The following is a 13,767-nucleotide window of genomic DNA, read 5'->3' as shown; positions in this document are numbered from 1 at the left end:
CTTACTACTTACTTCACATTATTATGTAAATCGAATGGGATTCCGTAAACAAACTTGTTCAAGTGTTGTACATCATCCATGCATAATAAATGTCATTCAATATTGAACACTTTCGGAGATACCGTGAACAAAAGACCCCAATTGGGGTAGTCAGAGGTACATCCATCGTAAGATGAACTAAGTACCCACACTTTACCGTGCTTTCTGTTAGACCAACGTGACAGGTGGTGAGCCGTATCTCCTTTTGTAATGTCTACCTAGATATACAGATGAAATTGTTTGGAAACGTAATATGTAGGTAGTGTCACATAATTATACGTGGCATTACGCATTTTGAACATTATATTAATAAATAATAATGAAATAATATGAATAATTATGGGTCGAATTAAAAAACTTCTTTAAGAAAGAGGCCTAAGTCCATAGTGTTGGTAGGCACACAATATAATGTACGCATCAAGAATTATGCTAGTCGTATCGATATATTCTCAAAGCAGTAAACATCGATACCTACACAAGTTATAAAATATATTGTAATGGTATAAAACTAATCGCATTTAAATTCACAAAGCATAAAGTTTGGAACACTTAAGTTTATGAGTATATAGACTTACTAAACAAAGGACAGTCTCACAAAGTGATTTCGATAATGTACCCATCGGGACCTGGACCTCCAGATCTCTAGTAGTCTAGCCACTACAGTACGGAGGATGTTATAATATTACGTAGGTATTTGAGCCGTCAAGTGATAACATAGCTCAACAACTTTTGTTTTTGTTTTGATATCGTAATAAAATAATTTAATAATAATAAGATAATTATCGCAGATTCCTAGCATCTCATGTACATCATGTACATATTTTGTAGAAAAATATGAAATAAAAAAAACAACAAATTAAAACGATCCATCTTCAACCTGATGAGTAAGTACTACAAATAATTAAACCTAATATTTGCTCGGTGAAATGGTTGGCGCTGAACCCGGCACCCTACTATCTCTTGAATGAAAGGTCAGGGCGACCTTTCGCGGGATCAAGTGAAACCCTCCGCCGCTGCGCAGCCGCCGCGCCGCCCTTCATACTTGAACTTGACCTGAGCTTGGTGCAAGTTATGAGAGAACTCTTACTCTACTAAATATTCTTAATAAGTAATATAAATGGTATATGGTAGAAGTTAAGAGTATATAGAGTAAGTTCTGAAATAAAAATAACATACCATCACGCCTGTATCACCAAAGGGGTAAGCAGAAGTGTATAGTAAGTATATACAACCACCACTCGCTAGCTATGTTTAAGTTCTTAGTAATATGATATTAGGCAACGAAATTACTCAATTGTATAAAAATATTTTATGTTTATTTTTTTTTAAAGAACGTCTAGTGCCCTGTGCCGAGGTTTTTCTTGCAGGTTCTTTTCCCCGGTTACACAGGTTGTGAGAAGCTGCAGTAGTTTTAGGCGGATGAGACGTTCGTTATGTAAAAATTGACGATTCAATGTGCAACTATGTTACCTACTGAATTTAAAAAAAAATAGAGGCAAGCCTATTACAATTTATCGGGCACAAATCCTGGAAATCACGTGATAGTGGGTTAGAGCCCGAACTGAGATTCGAACCTGTGATAATACGATGTAGGACACGCGTTCTCCAAACAGTGCTATCACGGAAAAAAAACTGCATATATATACATATAGAAAAATATTTTTACTATAAGTTATTACACAACTGAATCAGATGAGATACGTTTTACGAAACGTCAAAATAAACACTATGCACTGAATTTGTATGGAAATACTGTCGTGTGACGTCATCAATAAAAGCGGTCAAACGTCGTACTCATTGTTACTTACTTCGTAATTCAAATTCGAAAATAAGTCAAATTTAAAATGAGATTTATTTTTGATCATCTTAAGACTTGTAACATTCTTTTGATAATAAATTGCCATAACCATATTTTTTTCACCATTCATATTGTGGTCTCTCCCAATGATCTGCTGATCTATTCTGTAACTTTTCAAAGCTTCGAAATATAAATTTATTCAAAATTTCAATTATTAATTATAACTTGTTAAAGATAAAGATTTTTATTGTGTATAAATTTAGGTATAGTTATTAATAAATGTTGCTAATTACGTTTCACTTTTTTTTCCTTTGCACACATTTCACAAAATATAAACTTGCAAAAATTTATTTCTTACAAGTTTATAGTTTATCTTCGGTAATTACCTACGTTGAAAAAATAATTTTATTTTAGACTTTGACAGATCTCAGTTGTCCACCGAAACTGTTAAAAGTTACAGAATAGATCAGCAGGTTGGATACCACGGGGACTGCTCTTCCATTTTCCCCCTCCAGCCCAACCAGTCCGCTCTCGCCTAAAACCTGCACCGGTTAACCTTTCCGCTCAGTTTTGGGTTAACATGATTAATCGTAAGCGACGTATGCGCAAGTGTGCGAACGATGATACCCATACAGACGACCCAGTTTGCGTTACCATGGTTACCATCTACGTTACCATGGTTACCATCTAACCCGTGTTCATATGAACACGCTAGTTCCCTTACATCGTTAGCCTAACTAGGTAAATGTCAAGTGGAATCATGCAAAACTTATATGTAGGTAATTACTTACTTAAAGAGAAATTATGCTGAGGGGTTGTGGGATAATAAAATTGATGGTAGTTTTGTTTTGTGTTTTGTGAATAAGTGGAAATGAACAAAAGTACTTACTAAGTAATAATTGAAGTACCTACTTAACTCTTTATTTAATTCAACGTTTAAGTTTAAGTAGAAAACAATTGGCCTACTTAATCGTAGCGCAAAATTGACACCAATTACGACAATGTACGTACCTACGCTATAGATAAGTTAGTAAATAATACTTATTTACCACTTTTACTATAAATATTCACCTATTATACCAAAAAAAGTTTACTTAAAATTAACCTAAAACAACCAAAAAAAAACTGCCGCTCAAAACACCGTAATCTCACCTACTCAAAACACGAAAAAACTGCACTTCTAACCTTGACATTGCGCGCTTCCGCGGAAGCTGCGCGGGCGTCCGCGAGAGAGGGGGGCTGAGGAAAGGGGGGACTGAGGAAAGGGGGGTTGAGGAAAGGAGAGAGGGGGAGGTAAGGAAAGTGTGCCGACGACCTAGTTCTCAACGCCACATCCGTTGCCGCTCCTTACTGACTGGTATGGCCAGACGCGATTAGTTTGAGATGACGCCGAGTAGACGTTTGTTAAGTCGAATGATGAAGTGCATCGTTGATAGCATGGGTTTGTCTGGTTCCATATTTTATGTTGTGGATGAGTAGGTTTTACTTACTTACCTGTAAAGACAAAGAAAACAATATATTATTTTATTTTGTCTAAGAGTTATTTACAACACCAATACAATTTCGAGAAGCACGCTTTAATGCCTTTAGCTTACTGACTACCTGAATTATTATTAATGAACAAATCAGATAGTAAATGATGATGCAGCGTAGTTAAGCATGATCCAACTCCCTCCGGTTGCCTAGCAGCCGGATGTAGGTATATAGGCGAGTTATGTTTCAATCAATCAATAATACTTTATTGCACAACAACATATACAAAAACATACGAATAAAACATAAGTACAATAGGCGGCCTTATTGCTAAACAGCAATTTCTACCAGGCAACTTTAGGGTGAAAGAAGATTATTCATTGGAGTACGGGCTGGTGCAATAAACATTATAATGATACCAACATATTAACTAAAAAAGAATAATAAATAATATATAGGACTTATGTAGGTCTTATGTTAGGTTAGGTTTGTATATGTTATTCTTTTATTACTCAATTTAAGATATTACAATACTTATATAACTCAATGTGACTGGTCATGAGATGTTAAGTAAAGATGATGATTGAAATTTTATTATTTTTACCAAATTAAATCAGTTTGCCTATCCGTAGGTCTCACATTCCAAGTTCTTTCCTTGTATTATTGGTATTAACGCGAATAGTACTAACCTAACGTATGAAAAATCAACCGCATCGCCGCAAAGAATCGGCAATCAAACAACGGGTTTATATTGTAAATTTTCCTCGAGCGAGCGCCGTGAAAGTAAAAGTCTCGGGTAACGGTCCCGCGTTCACTCTCGCGCGGCCCACTTACCAACAAGTAATGTACCAAAACCGAACATTTAGGAAATTGGAACAAATGCACCGACTATTTTACGACACTCAGTTGGACAACCTAGATTTGATAGATTAAATGCCGAGTCAAAACTTTCGGGTAAGTATCCAACAACAAGTAGGTAATATACCAAAACCGAATATTTGGGAAATTGGGAGAAATGCACTGTCATTATTGCGAAACTAACCATCTGGATAACCTAGATTTGAAATATTAAATGCCCGAAGCTAAACTCATTTCGGTAGGAACATTTTTCTCATAATATGGATGGCATTCACCAGAAACAAGTCATATTACTAAAACCGATTATTTGGGAACATAAACATAGTATATACGTCCCACTACAGCGCAAAAGCCTCCCCTAAATCAACCGGAGAGGATATAAAACATACTCCACCACACTGGGCCACTGCGAGTTGGTGGAAGTGTTTTACGGCTAATAGCCGGGACCAACGGCCTAACGTGCCCTCCGAAGCACGGAATTATCTTACTTTATCAGACAAGCAGGTGATTCAAGCCTGCAATTTCCTTACCAAATAAAGACAGTCTCACAAAGCGATTTTGACAATGCCCTTACTGGGAATCGAACCCGGACCTCCAGACGAATCAGGTTATTTGGGAAATTGTGACAAATAAATTAATGTAATTTTGCGACGCGACTCAGTTGCCCAACCTAGATTTGATACAATGAATGCCGAATCTAAATACACGTCGGCAAGTAAAGTACCTAGCAACAAAGAATGTACCCAAATATTACTAGGACGAATGTAGGTACTGGGTACAATTTACAAACACTTTTCAAAAAAACATTTCGTTGGTAAACCTAGATTTAATCTATTAGAAAAATAAGTAAGTGAGAACCTAGTAACAAATAATGTAGTACCAAAGTCGAACATTTGGGACAACCGCGCCGTAATTTTTGCGGAACCACTCATTTGGGCAACCTAGTTTGTTTTTGTTTGTTTATTGTTTGATGTGATATATTAAAGAGCGAATCTAAAGCCATTCCGTTAAGTAGCAACTATAATTTGGCAGTAAATTCTGTTCTGGTCATGGATGCTATAAGATGGATGCGGTCTAATAATTTCTTAAATTAGCTTCACTAAATTATATCTAGTGTAATAAATTCTATATAAGTACCTATATTGGCCCGCGTGATGGTTTAAGGCCCGATCTCCCTATCCATCCATAGGGAAGTCCCGTGCCCCAGCACTGGGGATGTTAATGGGCTGTGAAGTACCTATATTACTGAGGCTGAGTGCTTTAGTGACTTTTATTTGGAGAAGTTGAATGCAATGCTATACAAAAACTATAATAATCAGTTACATTTGTCCTAATTTCCGAAATAATCTGTTTTGACATTGTTTTAGGTTTACGCGATTATTATTATAATAAAAACACATAATAACGGATGACATGATCAAGATCCCGTGATCATGGCACTTGCAAGATTGCGAAATATCGGGAGTCTCATATCCCTGATTTAAACGCGGTAAGAAACCGCTGTTATGTGTATTAATTAATCTATTTTAATATTAGAATAAAAAAAATGTCTATCGAAGAAGACAAAGTGTCCTACAAACTAGTTTCTCGCTGAAATTTACGAGCAAAAACATCATCATCATCACAATCAGCCCATTAACGTCCCCACTGCAGGGGCACGGGCCTTCCCTATGGATGGATAGGGAGATCGGGCCTTAAATCATCACGTGGGCCCAGTGCGGATTGATGGTTATTAACGACTGCTAATGCAGCCGGGACCAACGGCTTAACGTGCCTTCCGAAGCACGGAGGAGCTCGAGATGAAAACTTGTATTTTTTATTTTTGTGGTCACCCATCCTATGACCGGCCTTTGCGAAAGTTGCTTAACTTCAACAATCGCAGACCGAGCGCGTTAACCGCTGCGCCACCGAGCTCCTCAAACAAAAACATTTGACGTTCAAATTCCAAGATTCGCACTCGGCAATAAAAGCTCCGTTACAATCGATCTAAATTAAAGGCTCTAATCAAGTTTATCGATTCATTGTAGATAGTGACGACAGAACTAATTGGGACATCTTCTGCTGTCGACAGACATCCGAAGATAAATGTTGATATTTTATTTATTTATGTTGGAAGATACAGGTTTTTTTTACTGTTGTAACTGAACTACTCGTATTACTGTCTGTAAGGTGTTCAATCGGCGGTGTTTTAAAGGAGTTGTTCGGAATGAGTCTTCATAAGAAACTAAGTAGGTACAGTTTTTTCATTCCTCATAATTACTTAGTAGTTTTTATCTGATTAATCCAGTGAATGTGTTCATTCTGAAACCACATTTATGTCTTTGATTCGAAGCTTATTTATCTGATTAGTGTCACCCAATTGGATAGTTTCCTAGGTCAAAGATAAATTATGAAATTCTCATTACTAAATAAAGACAGATCTAAAGGTGACAAAAACCGTATTTTATTCTACTTAACTTTTTTATAAATTTTAATAAGTAAAGAAAAATGTAATGTTTTCCTATTATGTCACAGGTTGCTTTTTCAAACAAATTCCACAGTAATTTCGTGTTTTGACGTTTAATAAAAGATTTGACTAGTTCTTCTTCTTCTATCGTGTGGGTTGTGAGGTGGATTACCAACCCCATCAACCCTGGTGTCAGGGTTGATTTGACTAGTTGGAAACTAGCCTATTATGGACAGTCAGCGAGTCGTCTCGTATGACTACGACAGGAAAATAAATATAATATACATATATAATCTCACAACTACATCACAATTGGGGTAGTCTTTTTTAGGGAAAAATAGAGCAGTGGTTTCCCTCTTGCCTTCCGCCCCGCAGAACTCTGTCTGACGCGAAGGGGATGGTGCCCAGAGTAGTCTATTTCAAAGCTGTACTAGGACTTCTGTGCTCCGCCTCTGTACCGACAGTTACTGCTGCCCTCTGTCTTATAGCTACCCAGCCAAAAATAAACGAACGTGAAAGTAGGTACCAATACTATGTTTCAATAGGCCTTTGAAACAATGAAAACGGTACACTTACTTCGCTCATAACTACAAACATACATTATAACGTAGCAGGATTGTTTATTGACATAAGAAGCGAGTAGTAAACCTAGGTACACTATCGAACCCCCACTAGACTTCGCGCCGCTTTCCACACTCACACACGCACCTCGCTTACTCACTTGCGTAGAAACTTGTGTGTGACTGACACACAAAGACACATAGGCAACATAGGACACGTGCGCGTCTAGATCCTAGATCAGATAAGCATGAACTTGGAATGTTAATGAAGTAGGCTTTTGAACTATTCGGTAACGAACGCGGCCTTAGCAAACTATCTGTTACAATTTCAGTATCACATTATACGCAACTAATTTCCAAAGGAAATGGTATACCGTTCCTGTTTATAAGCTGGATGAGTATTGGAATTAGGTATTAAATATTTAACATTAACACTTACCTTTGCTGGACACAAGTGGACACCCGGTACGAAGCAGGCTCCAGATGACTCCAGTTTGTAGGGAAGAACCTATAAACAACAGTTACTTTAAGCAAATGGAATTCCATAATCCCTGCTTACCCCGGTGGGAAGTAGACGTGAGTTTATGCATGCATGTATGTACAATAAATTAAATAGGTAACATAACAACATAAGCTGACAACAATTATCCCAATTGATGTAGTCACAGGTACATCCATCGCAAGATGAACTAAGTACCCACACCTCACCGAGCTTTGTTGGATTATAAACAATAAATAATGGTGTTGGTTTAGTAACAGGAGCTTTTAATAGTATTTTATGCAACAGTTGTATAAGAAGGGTCAAAAAAATGCGAGTGGCGTGAGTTGCGATGTGAGCCTTGGCGAACATCGCAATAAGAGACGCCACGAGCATTTTTTGACCTAGTTATACAACGTTGCATACAATACTTTTTCTACGACGACGTAATTTTAAATGAAACAAAAATTAAGCCTAATGTAATACAAATTAATCGTCGATTTCAACTTCGAATATTCGACCCATAACGAAGACGGCTTGAATTTATTATGGAGGCTCTGAAAATACGCCAGTAAAACATTCTCCGAAAATGAAGAAGCTTTGTGATCCAGTTTCCATGCCATGAAATTATTATAGGCCTTATTGTACAGGCTGCTAGATTTTGTTGGTAGCAAATTTTCTGTAATTTCTTGAGCTAACGTTGAAATTTCTTCTGGTGTAGAATTCAATAGTTCTTCATCCATTTTTCCTTTTTATTTTATACTTTTTAGTGTTTTGAAACGAAACACAAAAATTTTCCAATTTATTTTCCAACGCGCGGGAAAATGGCGGCAAATGTATACTTTTTATATAGTATATCTATGGCACCAAACAAAGTAAAGGTGCCAGTTTCCAGGTCAAAAAAAAAAAAACAACAACAATGCTTTTTTGGCGACATTATAGTACAGTTACACTTTGTAAACAATGCTTTTATAGGCCATAGAGCGTACACTTTTTCAAAGAGTTTAATTATGTATGTACTTATATTAGACTTTTTGGTTATTTAAATGCCAGATTAAAGTAGAGGAGTAGAAAAAGATAATAATATCTTACGTACACGAAGAATACCTAATAGCTCCTCAGTTCTCTACGTCTATATTACCGGGAATGTAATGTGAAGGTGAAATAAATACCCAAAGGGCCATATTTAATGCAAAATTATTAGAAGGTCACTGAAAAACACCTTGCAGGAATTTTAACAGGACACAATGAATGACAATGTGTGGTGATAAGTTTGTCTTTATACGACAATAGATTAGAGATACGGGACATTAAAAGAGTAGTTAAATTTAATTTTTAATTGTTGTTAATTCCAAGGTGCTGTATGGCATGTGGGTAATTCTATTTTTCTTTTTCTTATCCGCTAAAATTTGTACTCAGTTTATCCTGCGATGGATACTCGTATCGTATCTACTATGGTACTTTCCTCTGACTAGCCTTATTGAGGAATATAGTCGTGTGATTGGAAAATGCTACACCGACAAGAGCGTGGCTCTTAAATTGATGATGATGATGATTGTACATATATATACCTATACGAATTAAGACGCCTTGCACATCCTCGTAGCCTGTTATAGTGAAATTCGGATATAGTTTTTTTTTTAAATAAAAAAACACTACTTACTGATGTGATTTCTTTCAATTAATTTCAACTAGGGTAAAAATTGAGACCGCGAGGTTTTCTTAACAAAAATCACATCCGAATTAAATTTTTCATAAAAAAAGATGTTGTTTTCAATATAGGTAAGACGATGATAATTATGCAAGTTACTTTATGCGCAGTGTCTTGTTAATTCGAACGGTTTATCGCAGAATCTAACTAGTAAAGTTGTAAACGAAATTATTTATGTCTGGTCCTCAATGTCTACGAGGCAATGAACACAGTGTAAATTATACCTCTATGATGTTATTAGCAGACTGACAGATGACCCACTAACCCACCTTGCTAACGACTGCAGATACAGACGTAAATTAAACACGACGGATTATTATGATAATATTTACATTTATAGAGTTTGTTTGATATAAACCATCATCTCCCTAGCATGAAGATTTGACAGGTCCAGTTTTTTAGAGAAGCGATTGCCAATGTAACCTTACAAACAGAAGGGAAAATCAGGCTGTTCTGTTAACAGTTTCTTAACTTAAATATTTTTTTTTAAATAATGATATGTAATAATTTCGTGTGATGCTCTGTCGCGGGGCCACCACCTCCAATTCTGTTGAAGATGATATAGATTAATGTACGTACCATGTACATAGCGTACGTGAAAAGATTTTATGTGTACGTGCTATAATTAGAAAGAAAACAACAAATTAAATTGGCTTCGCTGGAGAGCATACTCCCCAGCGGAGCCACTCAGTTTGCATACTTCAAGATATTTTCTTCCTGTAAATTAAAGTATAGATTGATGTACGTACTACGTACATAGTGTACGTGAAAAGATTTTATACGTACGTGCTATAATTAAAAAGAAAACAACTATTTAAAGTGGCTTCGCTGGAGAGCATACTCCCCAGCGAAGCCACTCAGTTTGCATACTTCGAGATGTTTTCTTCCTGTAAATTGAAGTACAGATCGATGTACGTACGTAGTCTCATATCCCCATTTAAACGCGGCAAGAACCCGTTATTATGTGCTTTCATTATAATAACAAATTTATTTATGGTGTAAAAATAAATGTATTTATGGATCCAAACAACGAATTGTAGCGTTGACAGCATAACTATTAGTCAGAACGAAGCTGGCCTGTTATATTTTTGGGCTAATCTCGATAATCATTAAATGGATTTGGAAATACGTCTTATAAAGCCCAGTAAGACGCGGTTAGGTACTTATTTCATCTTACGATGGATGTACCTCTGACTACCCCTATTTTGAATATAGTTGAGCATATACGTTTTATTAGTATTATTATGGAAAGACGTATAATAAAGTAACTATAAGTGTTGTTTAGAACTATACGTAAAGCCTTATTTGCATATAGATAATGTAGAGAAGAGGGAAGGGTTACTCACATGATTTCTTCCATATCTGCTGGTTATTTTCTGACCCCGGGGTACTATAGAATCTGCTGATGCACTTTTCAATGCATTTTAAACGAGACAACGGTTTTAAGTTTAATATAATTTTATCACGTGTCTCGCCAAATTACGCGCGCGATGGCGGTACGTTAACTGAACTTTTTTCTTTTTATGGCTTGGGGTAGGTAGTTTTTGGCCGGAATACTTAGTGGTTTGCTTAATACAATACAATACAAAACGCTTTATTGCACATATAAACACAACAAAAACAATTACAAATGTTACAAGAGAAGTACAATCGGCGGCCTTATTGCTAAATAGCAATTAACATTGCATTGCTTAACAGTTTATACTTACATAAATAGCCTACATATACCTACATCCCACTGCCTCTAAAGGCCTCCCCTCAATCAACTGGAGGGGGTATGGAGCATACTCCACCACGCTGCTCCAATGCGGGTTGGTGGAGGTGTTTTTACTAATCCGGGAGCAACGGCTTAACGTGCCTTCCGAAGCACGGAATCATCTTCCTTTTTCGGACGATCAGGTGATTCAAGCCTGAAAAGTCCTTACCAAACAAAGGACAGTCTCACAAAGTGATTTCGACAATGTCCCCATCGGGAATCGAACCCAGACCTCCAGATCGTGAGGCTAACGCTCTAACCAATAGACCTCGGAGGCTGCTAAACACTTTATACTTATTACTTATATTTAAAATACTTACTTATAACTGTGAATCCATGATAGCCCCGTTTGTAGAACGTAGCGTCACGGGTACGAATCCCGGTTTGGGCTCTAAACCACTGAATTCTACTTTATGAGTTTGAATTCATGTTTGGATCATCACGGGGTCCAGAATTTGTGCCCGGCGAGTGGGTGTACCTGCATACTACCTATACCTTCGGGGATACAGGCGCAATGCTGTTATGTTACTTAACTATTAAGGAAATATTGAATGCCTATAAATTACAAGAAAACACATTATCTAAACTGCTTGAGATTCAAGGCACGACGTAAAATATTCGAAACAAGTCGTTGATGTCTTTTGTATGAGCGATTTAGGTTTTATAACTCATAACAAATTATTTGTTTAATTTATACATTTATTGTTACAAAACTTTAACTCCGAGAGGGAATACTTGGGGGGGAGGGAGTGGGTTACTTACATTATAATAGAATTTGTTCCTTAGGTCAAATCCCGATTGTCTGAAAGAAAATGATCTGGGCTTCGGAGGGCACGTTAAGCAGTTAGTCCTGGCTGCTATTTCCTAAAGTAGGTATGTAGTTGTTACGGCCAGGGGTCTTTGAAGGCCCAATAGTAACCCTGACACCATGGATGATGATGTTGGTTCAATGGTTCTCAGAAGCCATACGAAATGAACATAATATTATCCGACTTAAGTCTTCAAATAAATAGTGGCTGGAAATTGTCTTCTGACTACAACTTGTGACCCTGATCTATTAGATTTTATGTCATTTTGAAAGTCTTTCTTTCATTATACCTATATGAAGCCCTTAACAAACCAAACCATCAAAAAGGCTCGCCTGTCGCCCTCCTATGTGTGCGCAAGCGCCTGTGTGCGTGCGTACTCGGCAGCGACGTCGGCAGTGGGTCAAGAAACAAGGTCGCGCCATTTCTCCGGCGCCCGCGCAGCGCAGCGAGAGGGGGGGGGCGTGGGTGAAGCCTCCGTTTGACTATAATTGTACCTACTAGGCTGTTTTAGTTATAGTTAAAGTGGTTATAGTATTAATTGTGGTTTAGGTTTGTAATGATGATTTTTTTAAAGTTTTTTTTTTATTTGAAGCCTTTTTATCGCGCCATTTCTCTGCCGCGGCGCCCGCGCAGCATTGCGGGGGAGGGCGTGGGTGAAGTCTCCGTTTGACTATAGTTGACTATGCTTTGGTTATACCTACGTAAAGTATGAATATTGGTACTGATGATTATTTAAAAAAATAATAATCGAATTATGTGAATAATTCGTCATTCGAATGATTAATTTTGACTCGAACGATTTTTCACCGAAATTCTTAATTCGAATGGTGCCCTAAAAAGTGTGGATGGATTGTGTGAAGGATACCTATGTGTATGAGTACAGGGGAGACGGCTGGCAGATAATGTTGTACCGACCTCACATAGAGTTGGATAAGGGCAGGAGGATGAATAAGGTAGTCAGTTAAAGTAAAGGAAAAAGGAAAAAAAGGAAGAGGGGAAGGAGAAGGGGGTAGGGGGAAGTAAGGGAGTCGAGTTTTATGTGTTCTCGCAAATAAATTGATTTGATTTGAAGGGCCCTATCTCACTAGAACACTATGGTTGCCCCACTAGCGGAAGGTTATTCAGGATTTGGTTGCGCAACCAGCAGGGCTAACATGCGCTGCGTGATAAAATTATCGATCGACATAATATTTTTTATCGAAATCGATAAGTTTGTTTTTTCCTTAACATGCGCGCCACGTTATTTTGTTCGTATTTCGACAGAAAAACATGATTTATTTGTGTTAACATATTACCACCTATCGACAAAACGACGTAATTCTATAGTCAGAATCGATAAAATGACCGTGACAAAATATTATCACATTGCGCATGTTACCCTACAGCCAAGTTACCCTTTATACAACTGCATCCAATCTGTTGGTGGATCGACCATGGTGGAGCCACCAAGGTGTCCTAGTAGACACATACATACATTTATAAACTCACGCCTATTTCCCACTGGGGTAAGCAGATACTATGGAATTCCATTTTCTTCTACCCTGACACAGTTCCCTTGCTTTTCAGTGGGATAGAGCCCTAAAATAACCCGGTAAGTGATATACGCATACACTGACCCAATTTTGACGTCACTGTCCTTACAAACACTTATTCTAACGACCTCTGTGGTCCAGTAGTTGAGCGTTAGGCTCACGATCCGTAGGTCCTGGGTCCGTTTCCCGGTGGGGACATATCACAAAAATTACTTTGGTTACGACATTACAGGCTGTCCGAAAGTAAGATGATCCGTGCTTCGGAAGGCACGTTAAGCCGTTGGTCCCGGTTACTACTTACTGATGT

Source organism: Pectinophora gossypiella, chromosome 3, assembly GCF_024362695.1.
Source record: "Pectinophora gossypiella chromosome 3, ilPecGoss1.1, whole genome shotgun sequence".
NCBI classification, from domain to species: Eukaryota; Metazoa; Arthropoda; class Insecta; order Lepidoptera; family Gelechiidae; genus Pectinophora; species Pectinophora gossypiella.
The sequence above is the reverse complement of the archived record's forward strand: the minus strand, read 5'-3'. Positions refer to the sequence as shown.